We start from the raw sequence: 14529 nt of genomic DNA, 5'->3' as shown, positions 1-14529 counted from the left end.
CTTCTCCAGCTTTGCACGGCGAAGGCCGTCCTGGGTGAGGGTGATGCGGTTCCATATCTCGTACGCTGCGTAGGCGTCCTTTGCCGCGTACTCGATGTGCCTCATGGATAGAGGCAGGGTGGCCCAGCGCTGGTGCTTGTCGTCAGTGATCTTCTTCTTCATGTTGTCGTAGTAGTCGTCGATGAGCATGCCGGAGACGTCTCCAAGGGAGTCCAACAGCTTGGTTGCCTCGGGCACCCTCCACTCCTTCTAGATGTCGACGAAGTTGGCGACCTCCAGTTTGACGCGCTCCAGCCTGGTTTTGTCGCCGTCGATGGAGAAGCCTGCAAAGGTGTACCTGGGGTCGGCGAGGAAGTTGTCAAAGACGGTGCACCTTTCAGAGGCGCTCATTTGGAAGAGCAGCACTGGGTGATTCTTGCCGATGGAGAGCTGGCAGAGGGTGGGTTTCTGCGTCGCTTCAGGGTCATTGTCGTACTCGAGATCAATGCCGACGATCTTGTGGCGCTGGAGGCTGAGGTGGCGCTCGTACTGCGCGAGGGAGATCACCATCTGCTTCTTGTCGTTGGTGTGGATGACGTGTAACCTGGTGTTGCCGTGCGCCTCCACGGCCCTGTCTCCCTTGTACTCGTCAGTGAACGTCATCGCCGGTAGCAGGGCTTGGTGCTTTTGCATTGATATGGCGCAATTTGGTGGGAGCGCAATGGATACTTGTGTTGTTGTGGATGAGAAGGCCTTTGGTAGGGGTCTGAATTTAAGGGGAGGGCGCAGGGTGGGATGGCCTCGTCGGATGAACTTCACGATCACGCTGATGATGTGGTTGTGCAGATCGTGGGTTGGTTTTGCATCTGTGATCGTGGGCTTGTGGCGATGGAACTGCTCCGATCGGGTGGTTGTATGCGAACATGGGTTTTTTTAAGGTGGTTTTATTTTATTTTTGATCAGTAATTTTTTTTAACCACCACTTTCTGTGCGAACGGGCATTTTGTTACGTTTATACATGCATCCTCTGTAATAATGATCTGCATTCGTATATAGTCCTGCACTGCATCTTCTACAATACAGAACTGCACTTGTGTATACATGTGCGTACTTCACTGTTTTTTGCGTGTATTTATTCGTGTAGGTAATCGGGAACTGGATTGCCATACCGCACTACATCGCGTAACGTAATGCACTGCATTTTTTACAGCCACGTACTGCATCTTGTTTTTGCCTGTACTTACTGCAGTCCCTGGTACGGAGGGGTAGGGAAAGGGGGGGTGGGCCCCCCACTTTTTTTGAACTTATTGTTTTTTCTTAGTCGGCCTTGTTGGGCCTGTGTTCGGGTAGTTTAGGGACGTACTTGGGCCCAAGTCGGCCTGTGAGCACGGCTTGGTTCCTGATTCGCTGTGTGTGCGTCCTAATGTTTAGTCCCACCTCGCCCGTAGAAGGCGCGCCCGACTTGTTTATAAGCGCTGGTGAGGCATACTGGTCGAACTCCTCCGGATACTTATTTGGGCGCTTATACACGACGCTCGCAGCTATATGCTCTCTGACCTGTGGGCCCATGTGCAACTGGCCCCATGCATTGTGACTCAGACCGACTCGCCTTCTGTGGCGCAGACCTACTACGAGACTAGCTGGGGCCGGCTCACCTGGGTTGTCAATTTTTTTCCTTTGTATCTTTTTCAACGCTGGGGCGTGCACTGCTTTTTAGTAAATCATCCGTGCACTACATTGATTTAGTTTCAGTACTGCATGTGCACGCATTCTGTACTGCACGTGTTCTGCGCTACATTTTTGTGCACTGCATTGGTATCATTTTTCTTTATTGTTTTTCCTCTTACGTATCATTTTTTCTTAGTATACGGGTGTGCACTGTTTTTGTGCCCCTATGCGCACTGCATTCGTCATAGTTCTGTGCTGCAGGTGTACACATTTTGCACTGCGTGCATCCTTCTTTGTGCCAAAAAGTTGTGACTCGCTATGCCAATGTTGTGGACTACATGACTTACATTTAAGGATTACATCAGGTGCTGTAATTTCTGCTTTGTTCACTGCGCGAAAGTGCTTCTCTTTTGCTTTATTTTGATCATGTACTGCACTTCATCCACACATATAGTGAACTTCCTGGTACGAATTTGGAGAACTGCACACATAAAATGGTCTGTGGATTATAATTTTTTAGAGTACTATTTTTTAATGATCTGCGGTTTTGTTCATGGGAATTGCTGCAGTCAAAGTACACCTTCTTTTTTTGTTCCTTTTTCATTGGTAACATAAGCCTTTATTGATTGTCCTTTATTCTTGGGAATGTAATTTCCATTAAGTCCCCTTTAATTTTCAGTTTTGACCTTTTTGCATTCCTCTTATATAAATGAAGGCTAACATATACCCTTCCTTTGCATTTCATTTCTCCTCTAGCCGCAAGTTCTCTCCTTTCTCCAGCCTATTATTTTTTTTGCTTTTCTAGGTTTTGGTTGCGATGGCTCCAGGCCCCTGTGCGTATCTCTTCTGCTGCGGCCATGGTTGTGGTGTGCCGACACACTGCGATTGTTTAGCTTGCTCGCAGGCCCGTCATGCTCGTCGTGGTGGGAAGGTGTTGTGCCGAACTGGGCGAGCCGAGCAGCTTGCATATGGTACAGTATTCACAGAAGGATTGGATATGGGCCAGATCAACGTTTCTGCGTTCTATTCTGCCCTGATTCAGCGTGGCCTTGGCTGCACGAGTCCTTTTGTCCATCAGCTTACGCCAACAGATGTGGAGACTCACTACAAGATGGTATGTTTTGTTAGATACGATTTTTTCTTTGTGTTTTTTGTATAATTCCATTGCATTCTGAACTTGTAGTATTTTAGGAACACACTTTTCTCTTTGTTTTTTGAAGTGTACTGCAATGTGTTCTTATTTCTTGTTTTTATTTTTTTGCTTGTGTGCATGTAGCTTATGTTTTAGTTTACATGGTTACAATATGTGAATTGCTTATATATTAGCTGAGCACTACATATTTCTACATTTTTCCCAATTTGTATGGTGTGTACTACATGTAGCTAGTCTCTAGTACTGCATGATAGTTCAAAGCGTACTGCATATTTGCAAGTTCCATACTGCATATTGAAATGCGTTTTATATGTACTACTTGCTGGACTGTTGTGCACTTCATCTATCTCTGTGCACAGTATGAGAATTGTACTGCTAGTATCGTTCTCAGACAGTTTTATTATTTTTTGCAGAAAATTCCTCAACGAGCTGTTAGGTATGTCCGGCTCAAGAAGAAAGGAATTCTTCAAGTTGTTCTTGGTAATGGATACCTTAAACCAGCCAAGTACAGTGTAGGCGTTGACAGGCGGCTGTGTCTGCACAAAGGGTGGAAGGAATTTGTCATTGATAGTGGCCTGAAGTCTGAGCAAGTTGTTGTCCTCAACTTCTTTGAACTCGAGGATCGTACGGTTAGAATCACGTTTGACGTGATTGGCTAAGGTTATGAGGTTGATTTGTAATAAGTACTTTTGCATGTTGAACGCTTCATCTTTTTGATGTGTTTTGTAATAAGCACTTTTGTGATCTGAACCGCTTCAATTATTATTCAACGGGAAATTTGTGTTTACATGGTTACAATATGTGAACTGCATATATATTAGTTGAGCACTACATGTTTCGACATCTTTTCCCAATTTTTATGGTGTGTACTACATGTAGTTAGTCTCTAGTACTACATGATAGTTCGAAGCGTACTGCATATTTGCAAGTTCCATACTGCATATTAAAATGCGTTTTATCTGTACTACTTGTTGGACTGCAGCGAGCTAACAACATTTTTTACATGGTTTTTGAATCAAAATGTGTCAATGTTTTACTCAAGACTGCTATATATATATGGTATACTCTATATACCATTTTCTCTTTACATGGTTTAGTTGAATAACTCATAGTCAACGGGAAATTTGTGTTTACACAAAATTTAAAATGATACATAAGTCATAGAGATAAGCAAACTGCTATGCATATGATTAATTTATTGTCTGTTCATCTATTTGGTCGTTAACCTGCTGCTTCTGCGCGGTGACTGGAGCGTGTCTAATGTTGCACTTTCTTTTGTTTTCCATGGCGGTGTTTCTGGTTCTTGTCTCTGCACCTTTGTGTTTGTAGCCCCTCGCGTGCTGGTTGATGGCTGCTTTTGTTTTTCAGCGCTGTGAACTGCATCCTTCTTTGTTCCCCGCGTGCTGGTTGATGGCTGCTTTAGTTTTTCAGCGCTGTGGACTGCATCCTTCTTTGCTCCCCGCATGCTGGTTGATGGCTGCTTTGGTTTTTCAGTGCTGTGGACTGCATCCTTCTTTGCTCCCCGCGTGCTGGTTGTTGGCTGCTTTCGTTTTCCAGTGCTGAGAACTGCAACCTTCTTTGATCCCCGCGTGATGGTTGATGGTGGTTTTTGTTTTCCAGTGCTGTGAACTACATCCTTCTTTGCTCCTACCTTGTTTTTTGAAAGTGGTGTTGTTTTCGGTTTTTTTCTGTACAACAGCATTTCCTTGTTGTGGTCTTGTTGGCATTGTTTCTTCATGTTCTTCGTCCTCTTCACTCTCTTCAATCTCTTCACTCTCTTCTTCCTCTTCATCATCTTCATCATCTGTTTCTTCATAAGCCACTGTTTCTTCATTTTCTTCACGTTCTTCGTCCTCTTCACTCTCTTCTTCTTCCTCCTCTTCTCCATCTGCTTCATAAGCCATTTCTTCTTCAGTTGTGTCATCATCTTCTTCTTTGATCTCACCTTCTTCGTCTTCCTCATTTTCTGATCTTTTTCTTTTTCTTTTGAGGCAGGTTCTTGAATTGTGTCTCTTCCTCTTTTTGCAGATGCTACAACATCTCGGTTTTGTCCATTTCTTAGTGTCGTGAGTGGAATTTCTGTTTTGTTGTGCATCTCCATGTCCTCATTTTTCTTGTTCATTTCTTTTTGTACACGTCCTGGAATTATGGCTGCTGATTTCATTACATGTTCTGCACATTCTTACTCCCAGTGGGTGACCATCACTCTCCAGCTCTGGCTGTGGCTTACTGTTTTTGTCATCATTTTTCTCCTTGCATGCCACCTTTTTCTGGGTTGCATCACCCCTTTCTTCCTTCCTCTTGTGTTTGAAACAGGAGATCTAAGAATTGTTTCTTTTTTGATAGCACCGGTTCCGTTGTGTTTAGTATTTTCTACTTGCTCGGCATTATTGTCATGCTGGGATTTCTCTGCTTGATTTAGTTTTGCTTCTTCTTCTTCTTCTTCGTTGAGCACGTCAACTTCCTCGATCAGTGCCCTCATACCAGACAACGCTCCGTGGCACCCAGCGTCGGACCTTATCGCTCTGTTTGCAAGCTCCATTGCTGTTTCTGTCAGCAATTTTCTACGACAAAAAAGCAAGGTTCCATGTGGTGCTGTTTGTTTGCAGTCTCTTATGTCAAACGTTGCATCTGATCTTGCGTTACGGGTGTATCTTTTCATGATGTACACCTCAGGAATGTTGAGTACTCTCAAATGAGAAAGCATGTATAGCACATGGACGCAAAAGAGGCTTGCAGACAAACACATGATTTTTTTTGTTCTGTAAGTGAACTGCATGAAATTAGTAAACACATATTTTTTTCATTATTTTTTCATTTTTAAATAAGTGAACTTCATTTGGTTTTGTGAATTACTCATGCATGTGGACTTTTAAAGTTCAGTAAGTGAGCTTTCGTGCATGACTATCAGAATCTAGAATTTTTTTTGCTAGGAGTCTGACCTGTGTGTGTCTAGAGTTTGCACTCACATTCTTAGACACCTTTCTCTTCATCGGTGACCACTTGGAAATTATGCCTTGCCTAGTCAAGTGCATCCGATCTGTTGTAGTGGTGTACGAGATACTTTGTCGGGTTCTCAGGGCACCGTTTTGCTCCGTATGCAGTGCTACGGTAGAGTGTTTCTTTGAAATCTGCAAACACTGCCCTTGTATACTGATGACCCACAAGTATAGGGGATCTATCGTAGTCCTTTCGATAAGTAAGAGTGTCGAACCCAACGAGGAGCAGAAGGAAATGATAAGCGGTTTTCAGTAAGGTTTTCTCTGCAAGCACTAAAATAGTAGGTGATAGATAGTTTTGTGATAAGATAAATAGTAACAAGCAAAGAGTAAATGAAGTAAATAAAGTGCAGCAAGGTGGCCCAATCCTTTATGTAGCAAAGGATAAGCCTGGAAAAATTCTAATAATGAAGAAGGAGCTCCAGAGGACACATTGGGAATTATCGTCAAGCTAGTTTTCATCATGTTCGTAAGATTTGCGTTCGGTACTTTGATAATTTGATATGTGGGTGGACCGGCACTTGGGTACTGCCCTAACATGGAAAAGCATCCCACTTATGATTAACCCCTATTTCAAGCATCCGCAACTACAAAAGGGAGTATTAAGGTAAACCTAACCACAGCATTAAACATATGGGTCCATATCAACCCCTAACGAAGCAACACATAAACTAGTGTTTAAGCTTCTGTCACTATAGCAACCCATCATCTACTTATTACTTCCCTATGCCTTCCTCTAGCCCCAAATAATGGTGAAGTGTCATGTAGTCGACGTTCACATAACACCACTAGAGGAGAGACAACATACATCTCATCAAAATATCGAACGAATACCAAATTCACATGACTACCAATAGCAAGACTTCACCCATGTCCTCAGGAAAAAATGTAACTACTCACAAAGCATATTCATGTTCATAATCAAAGGGGTAATAATATGCATAAAGGATCTGAACATATGATCTTCCACCAAGTAAACCAAATAGCATCAACTACAAGGAGTAATCAACACTACTAGCAACCCACAGGTACCAATTTGTGGTTTTGATACTAGATTGGGTACAAGAGATGAACTAGGGTTTTGAGATGAGATGGTGCTGGTGAAGATGTTGATGGAGATTGACCCCCTCCCAATGAGAGGATCGTTGGTAATGACGTTGGTGATGATTTCCCCCTCCCGGAGGGAAGTGTCCCCGGCAGAACAGCTCCGCCAGAACCCTAGATTTATTCCGCCAAGGTTCCGCCTCGTGGCGGCAGAGTTTTATCCCGTAAGCTTGCCCACGATTTTTTCCAGGGGAAAACCCTTCATATAACAGAAGATGGACACTAGAAGCCCACCAGGGGGCCCAGGAGATAGGGGGGCGCGCCCTACAGGGGGGCGCGTCCCCCTGTCTCCTGGATAGGGTGTGGGCCCCCTGGCCTATTTCTTTTGTTCAAACAATCTTATTAAATCTAAAAAGTTGTTTCGTGGAGTCTCAGGTCTTTTGGAGTTGCGCAGAATAGGTTTCCCACATTTGCTCCTTTTCCAGCCAGAATTCCAGCTGCCGGCATTCCCCCTCTTCATGGTAAACCTTGTAAAATAAGAGAGAATAGCCATAAGTATTGATATATAATGTGTAATAACAGCCCATAATGCAATAAATATTGATATAGAAGCATGATGCAAAATGGACGTATCAACTCCCCCAAGCTTAGACCTCGCTTGTCCTCAAGCGGAAGCCGAAATCAAAAAATATGTCCACATGTTTAGAGATAGAGGTATCGATAAAAATAAAATACTGACATGAGGGCATCATGATTATTCTAATAACAGCAACATATATGGATTTTGTCATATGATTTCCTATGTTCAAGTAATAAGCAATTCACAATATCAAGTATGGCTCAAAAACTTCATTGAGAACTAACAAACTATAATCTCAGTCATTGAAGCAATTGCAATTTATTGTAACATCAGAAAGAGTCAGTAATAGAGCTTTTCAGCAAGCTCACATACTCAACTATCTCGTAGTCCCCTATAATTGTTAACACTCACGCAATACTTGTGGTTATAGAGTTTCAGCCGGACACTGAGAAAGATAGGGGCTTATTGTGTTGCCTCCCAACATATTCACCTTTAGGTGATGTCAACGATAATAGCCTATGCCAACTTACATCCAATTGGATATATGTATCATGATCTTTCAAACACGAGGAGCTTACCAAAGGATAAAAATAAAAAAGGAAAGGTGAGAATCACCTTGACTCAAGCATAAAGTAAAAACATAAAGTAAAAGATAGGCCCTTCGCAGAGGGAAGCAGAGGTTGTCATGTGCGTTTTAGGGTTGATGCACAAAATCTTAATGCAAAAGAACATCACTTTATATTGCCCCTTTTATGCGGACCTTTATTATGCAATCTGTCGCTTTTATTACTTCCACAACAAGTTCGTACAAAGCTTATTTTCTCTGCACTAATAAGTCATACATATTTAGAGAGCAATTTTTATTGCTTGCACCAGTGACAACTTACTTGAAGGATCTTACTCAATCCATAGGTAGGTATGGTGGACTCTCATGGCAAAACTGGGTTTAAGGATATTTGGAAGCACAAGTAGTATCTCTACTTGGTGCAAGGAATTTGGCTAGCATGATGGAGAAAGGCAAGCTCAACATATTTGTAAGGTCAATGACAATATACTTTAACTGAGATGTCGGAAAACATAAACCATTACGTTATCTTCCTTGTCCAACGTCAACTCTTTTAGCATATCATACTTAATGAGTGTTTCACAATCATAAAAGATGTCCAAGATAATATATTTATATGTGAACCCCTCTTTCCTTATCACCTCCTATTAATGCAACGATGACCAAGGCTACGTTCATCAACTCTCAACAATTTTTATGCCTCATACTTTCTATGTGTGAAGTTATCACTATCCATAAGATCAATATGAACTCTTTTGTTCTTTCTACTTTCTCAAGATCAAAGCAATCACAACAAAGGCCTTGACTCAACACTAATCTTTATTATAGATAGCACACAAACTCGATTACATAAAGAGATAACAAAGCAAAACTCAAAACTACTTGATATCAAAAACATCAACTACTAATAGATCAAGATACTACTAAAAGGATCGAACTAAATAAAGCGGTAAAGATAGGAGTGTGATGGTGATACGATACCGGGGCACCTCCCCCAAGCTTGGCAGTTGCCAAGGGGAGTGCCCATACCCATGTGATTATGTCCTTGGAGGTGATGGAGGTGGTGATGATGACGGTGGATAATCGCACATCGAGCGTAAAAGCTCCTCCAACTTGCGGATAATGCCCTTGAGCCCAGCAATATGATCTTTCAACAAAATATTCTCCTCTGTGAGGTACTTGTTCTGTATGCGGGCCAACTCAATCATCTTGAAGGCTTCAATCTCTGTTGGAGTGAAAAGATTAGGTAAAGTTTGAGGGATGTCTTCTTCTTTCACCACTGGAGCTTGAACCTCTGTGGCCTTCTTGATCCCTTCATCCTTGTTGATCTCTTCTGGTTCCTCTCTTTTCAACTCTATCTTCAATAGACAAGCATCCTTCTCTCAGTTGTTGGAGGAGGGAGAAGTCATGGTGCTCTAAATCTGCAACAGAAACTGATCGAAATGAAAACAGAGGATATTTGCGTGATACGGTGGTCAAAACCTTCGGGAGTATATATAATGAATTTTTACTGACCAAAATACGTAACATACAAGAAAACGGAGTCCGGGAGGCACACGAGGTGCCCATGAGACAGGGGGCGCGCCCTCCTCTCTCGTGGGAGCCTCGTGCCCCTTTTAGACTACTTCTTTCTTCCTAAAATCTTTAAATAATCCAAAACTGATAAAAATTGCCATTAGAGTTGTTTTGGAGTCGGTTTACTTACCGTACCATGTACCTATGCCTTTTCGGAGTCTGGAACATTCTGGAAAGTGTCTCTTATGTATTCCTCAGAAGTTATGGTTTCAATAATATTAGTTTCAACATTGATAGGATTACCTGAAATATAATGTTTAATTCTTTGACCGTTTACCACCCTCGGATTTGTGCCTTTCGAAGTTGCTGATTTCTATAGCACCAGAACGATAGACCTCCTCGATATCGTAGGGACCTTCCCATTTTGAAAGAAGTTTTCCTGCAAAAAATCTTGGACGGGAGTTGAACAATAACACATAATCTCCTATGTTAAACTCACGCTTTTGTATTCTTTTATCATGCCAGTGTTTGACTTTTTCTTTGAAAAGCTTAACATTTTCATATGCTTGGGTTCTCCATTCATCAAGTGATCTAATATCAAATAACCTTTTCTCACCGGCAAGTTTGAAGTCATAATTGAGCTCTTTAATATCCCAATATGCTTTATGTTCAAGTTCAAGAGGTAAATGACATGCTTTTCCATAAACCATCTTATATGGAGACATACCCATAGGATTATTGTATGCAGTTCTATAGGCCCATAATGCATCATCAAGTTTTTTGGACCAATTCTTTCTAGATCTATTAACAGTCTTTTGCAAAATTAATTTGAGATCTCTATTGCTCAACTCTACCTGACCACTAGACTGCGGGTGATAAGGAGATGTAATTCTATGATTGACATCATACTTAGCAAGCATCTTACGGAAAGCACCATGAATAAAGTGTGAACCACCATCAGTCATAAGATATCTAGGTACTCCAAACCTCGGAATAATAACTTCTTTAAGCATTTTAATAGAAGTGTTATGATCAGTACTTCTAGTTGGAATAGCTTCTACCCACTTAGTAACGTAATCAACAGCAACTAAAATATGTGTATAACCATTAGAGGCAGGAAAAGGTCCCATATAATCAAAGCCCCAAACATCAAATGGTTCAATAACAAGAGGATAATTCATAGGCATTTCTTGACGTCTACTAATGTTACCTATTCTTTGACATTCATCACAAGATACGACAAACTTACGAGCATCTTTGAAAAGAGTAGGCCAATAAAAACCAGATTGTAGTACCTTGTGTGCAGTTCTATCTCCAGTGTGGTGTCCTCCATAGGATTCAGAGTGACACTTGCATAGGATTTGTTCCTGTTCATGCTCAGGCACACAACGTCTAATAATACCATCTACTCCTTCTTTATACAAGTGTGGATCATCCCAGAAGTAATGTCTTAAATCATAAAAGAACTTTTTCTTTTGTTGGTATGTGAAACTAGGCGGTATATATTTGGCAACAATGTAATTAGCATAATCAGCATACCAAGGAGCAGTACGAGAAGTATTGACAACCGCTAATTGTTCATCAGGAAAACTATCATTAATAGGCAGTGGGTCATCAAGAACATTTTCTAGACTAGACAAGTTGTCAGCAACAGGGTTCTCAGCTCCCTTTCTATCAATAATATGCAAGTCAAATTCTTTGAGCAAGAGAACCCATCTAATGAGTCTAGGCTTAGCATCTTTCTTTTCCATAAGATATTGAATAGCAGCATGATCAGTGTGAATAATGACTTTGGAATCAACAATATAATGTCTAAACTTATCACATGCAAACACAACTTCTAAGAATTCTTTTTCAGTAGTAGCATAATTTCTCTGGGCAGTGTCAAGAGTCTTACTAGCATAATGGATAACATTCAATTTCTTATCGACTCTTTGCCCTAAAACAACACCTATAGCATAATCACTAGCATCGCAGATAATTTCAAAAGGTAAATTCCAATCAGGTGGCTGAACAATAGGTGCAGTGATCAAAGCTTTCTTGAGTGTTTCAAAAGCTTCTACACAATCATCATCAAAGACAAAAGGAATATCTTTTTGCAATAAATTAGTCAGAGGCCTAGAGATTTTAGAAAAGTCCTTAATGAACCTCCTATAAAAACCGGCATGACCAAGGAAACTTCTTATACCTTTTATGTCCTTGGGTCATGGCATCTTTTCAATAGCATCAACTTTGGCTTTATCAACTTCAATACCTCTCTCGGAGATCTTGTGCCCCAAGACAATGCCTTCATTAACCATAAAGTGACACTTTTCCCAATTCAGGACGAGACTAGTGTCTTTGCATCTCTGCAAAACTCGATCAAGGTTGCTCAAACAATCATCAAAAGAGGATCCATAGACGGAAAAGTCATCCATGAATACCTCACAAATCTTTTCACAAACATCAGAAAATATAGCCATCATGAATCTTTGAAAGGTAGCAGGTGCATTACATAAACCAAAAGGCATATGTCTATAAGCAAAAGTACCAAAAGGGCAAGTAAAAGTAGTTTTAGATTGATCCCCCGCTGAAACAGGTATCTGAGAGAAGCCAGAATAACCATCTAGAAAGCAAAAATGTATGTGTTTGGATAGCCTCTCTAGCATTTGATCAATAAAAGGTAAAGGGTAATGATCTTTCTTCGTAGCTTTATTTAACTTACGGAAATCAATTATCATCCTATAACCTGTAATAATTCTTTGCGGGATCAATTCATCTTTATCATTAGGAACGACGGTAATACCTCCCATTCACTATCAGCAACGGGATAAATAATACCTGCCTCAAGGAGTTTTAGTATCTCCTTTCTTACTACTTCCTTCATTTTGGGTTTTAATCGTCTTTGAGGATCTCTAACTGGTTTAGAATATTTTTCCACTAAAATTTTGTGTTGGCATAATGTGGGACTAATGCCTTTAAGATCATCCAGAGTATATCCAATAGCAGCTCTGTGCTTCTTCAGAGTTTTCAATAATCTTTCTTCTTCTTTCTCTGAAAGGTTAGCACTAATAATAACATGATATATTTCTTTTTCATCAAGATAAGCATACTTAAGATTATCAGGTAATGGTTTGAGTTCAAACATGGGATCACCCTTGGGTGGAGGGGGATCCCCAAGAATTTCAACGGGAAGGTTATGTTTCAGCATAGGTTCTTGTTTAAGGAACACTTCATCTATTTCTTCCATTTCCTTCATAAACATATCGTTTTCATGGTCTAGCAAATATTGTTCTAACGGATCAGTTTGTGGAATAGCAATGGAAGCAAGACCAAGAATTTCATCCTTACTAGATGGTTCCTCTTCACAGTGTTGTCTATGAAATTTAGAAAAGTTGAACTCATGAGACATATCACCTAGACCAATAGTAACTACATCCTTTTCGCAATCTATCCTAGCATTAACGGTGTTCAAGAAGGGTCTACCAAATATAATGGGACAAAAGCTATCTTGTGGGGAGCCAAGAACAAGAAAATCAGCAGGATATTTAGTTTTCCCACACAAGAATTCAACATCTCTAACAATTCCCATTGGTGAAATAGTATCTCTATTGGAAAGTTTAATTATGACATCAATATCTTCTAACTCAGTAGGTGCAATATCATGCTTAATTTCTTTGTATAAGTCAATAGGTATTGCACTAGTACTAGCACCCATATCACATAAGCCATGATAACAATGATCTCCTATTTTAACAGAAATAATAGGCATGCCTACCACAGGTCTATGTTTATATTTAGCACATGGTTTGGCAATTCTAGCCGTTTCATCACAGAAATAAATAACATGCCCATCTATATTATCAGACAAGAGAACTTTAACAATAGCAACATTAGGTTCAACTTTGATTTGCTCAGGAGGTGTATGAGTTCTAATATTGCTCTTACGAACAACAGTCGAAGCTTTAGAATGATCTTTTATCCTAACAAGAAAAGGAGGTTTTTCAACATAAGCAGTAGGAATAATGGGATCACTATATGTAATAGTCTTCTCTTCGACTGTAATAGGTGCAAATACTTTCACTTCAACAAGAGGATTATATTTAAACCACTTCTCTTTAGGGAGATCAACGTGAGTAGCAAGTTTCACAAAAAGTAGCTACTATCTCAGAGTCAAGTCCATACTTAGAGATAAATCCACGGAAAGCATCTGTATCTATAAAATATTTAACACAATCAAACTTAGGTGTCATACCTGACTCCTTACCATTGTCGGAACCCCAATCTTCAGAGTTGCGTTTAATTCTTTCCAATAATTCCCATTTGAAATCAATAGTCTTCAGCATATCGGAACCAGCACAGGAAGTATCGAGCAAGTTGCGATTATCAAGAGAAAGCCGAGCATAAAAATTCTAAATAATCATTTCCTGAGAGAGCTCATGATTGGGGCATGAATATAACATTGACTTAAGCATCCCCCAAACTTGAGCGATGCTTTATCCTTCGCGAGGCCAGAAATTATATATGTAATTATGATCACGATAAACAAGATGCATATGATAGAACTTCTGGTGAAATTCCAACTTCAATCGCTTATAATTCCAATATCTCGTATCATCACATAGCCTATACCATGTTATTGCATCTCCCTTCAAAGATAAAGGGAAGACCTTCCTTTTGAAAACATCATCGGGAATACCTGCAAGCTAAAATAATCCACAAACTTCATCCACAAAGATAAGGTGTAAGTCGGGATGCAATGTTCCATCTCCTGCAAAAGGATTAGCTAGCAGTTTTTCTATCATACCCGATGGAATCTCAAAGTGAATATTTTCATAAGGTTCAGTAGGTTGAGGAGCATCTCTTTGCTCTTCTGGTTGGGGTGAAGATACCCCAAACAAGCCCCTCAAAGGATTAGTTTCCATAGTGACAAGTAACAGAAAATTTCAGCACACTATATAAATGTTTCCTTACCAAGTTCCACTCACCAAGAGCGCTACGCTCTCCGGCAATGGCGCCAGAAAAGAGTCTTGATGACCCACAAGTA

The sequence above is a fragment of the Triticum aestivum genome, chromosome 6B, assembly GCF_018294505.1.
Source record: "Triticum aestivum cultivar Chinese Spring chromosome 6B, IWGSC CS RefSeq v2.1, whole genome shotgun sequence".
NCBI lineage: Eukaryota > Viridiplantae > Streptophyta > Magnoliopsida > Poales > Poaceae > Triticum > Triticum aestivum.
The sequence above is the reverse complement of the archived record's forward strand: the minus strand, read 5'-3'. Positions refer to the sequence as shown.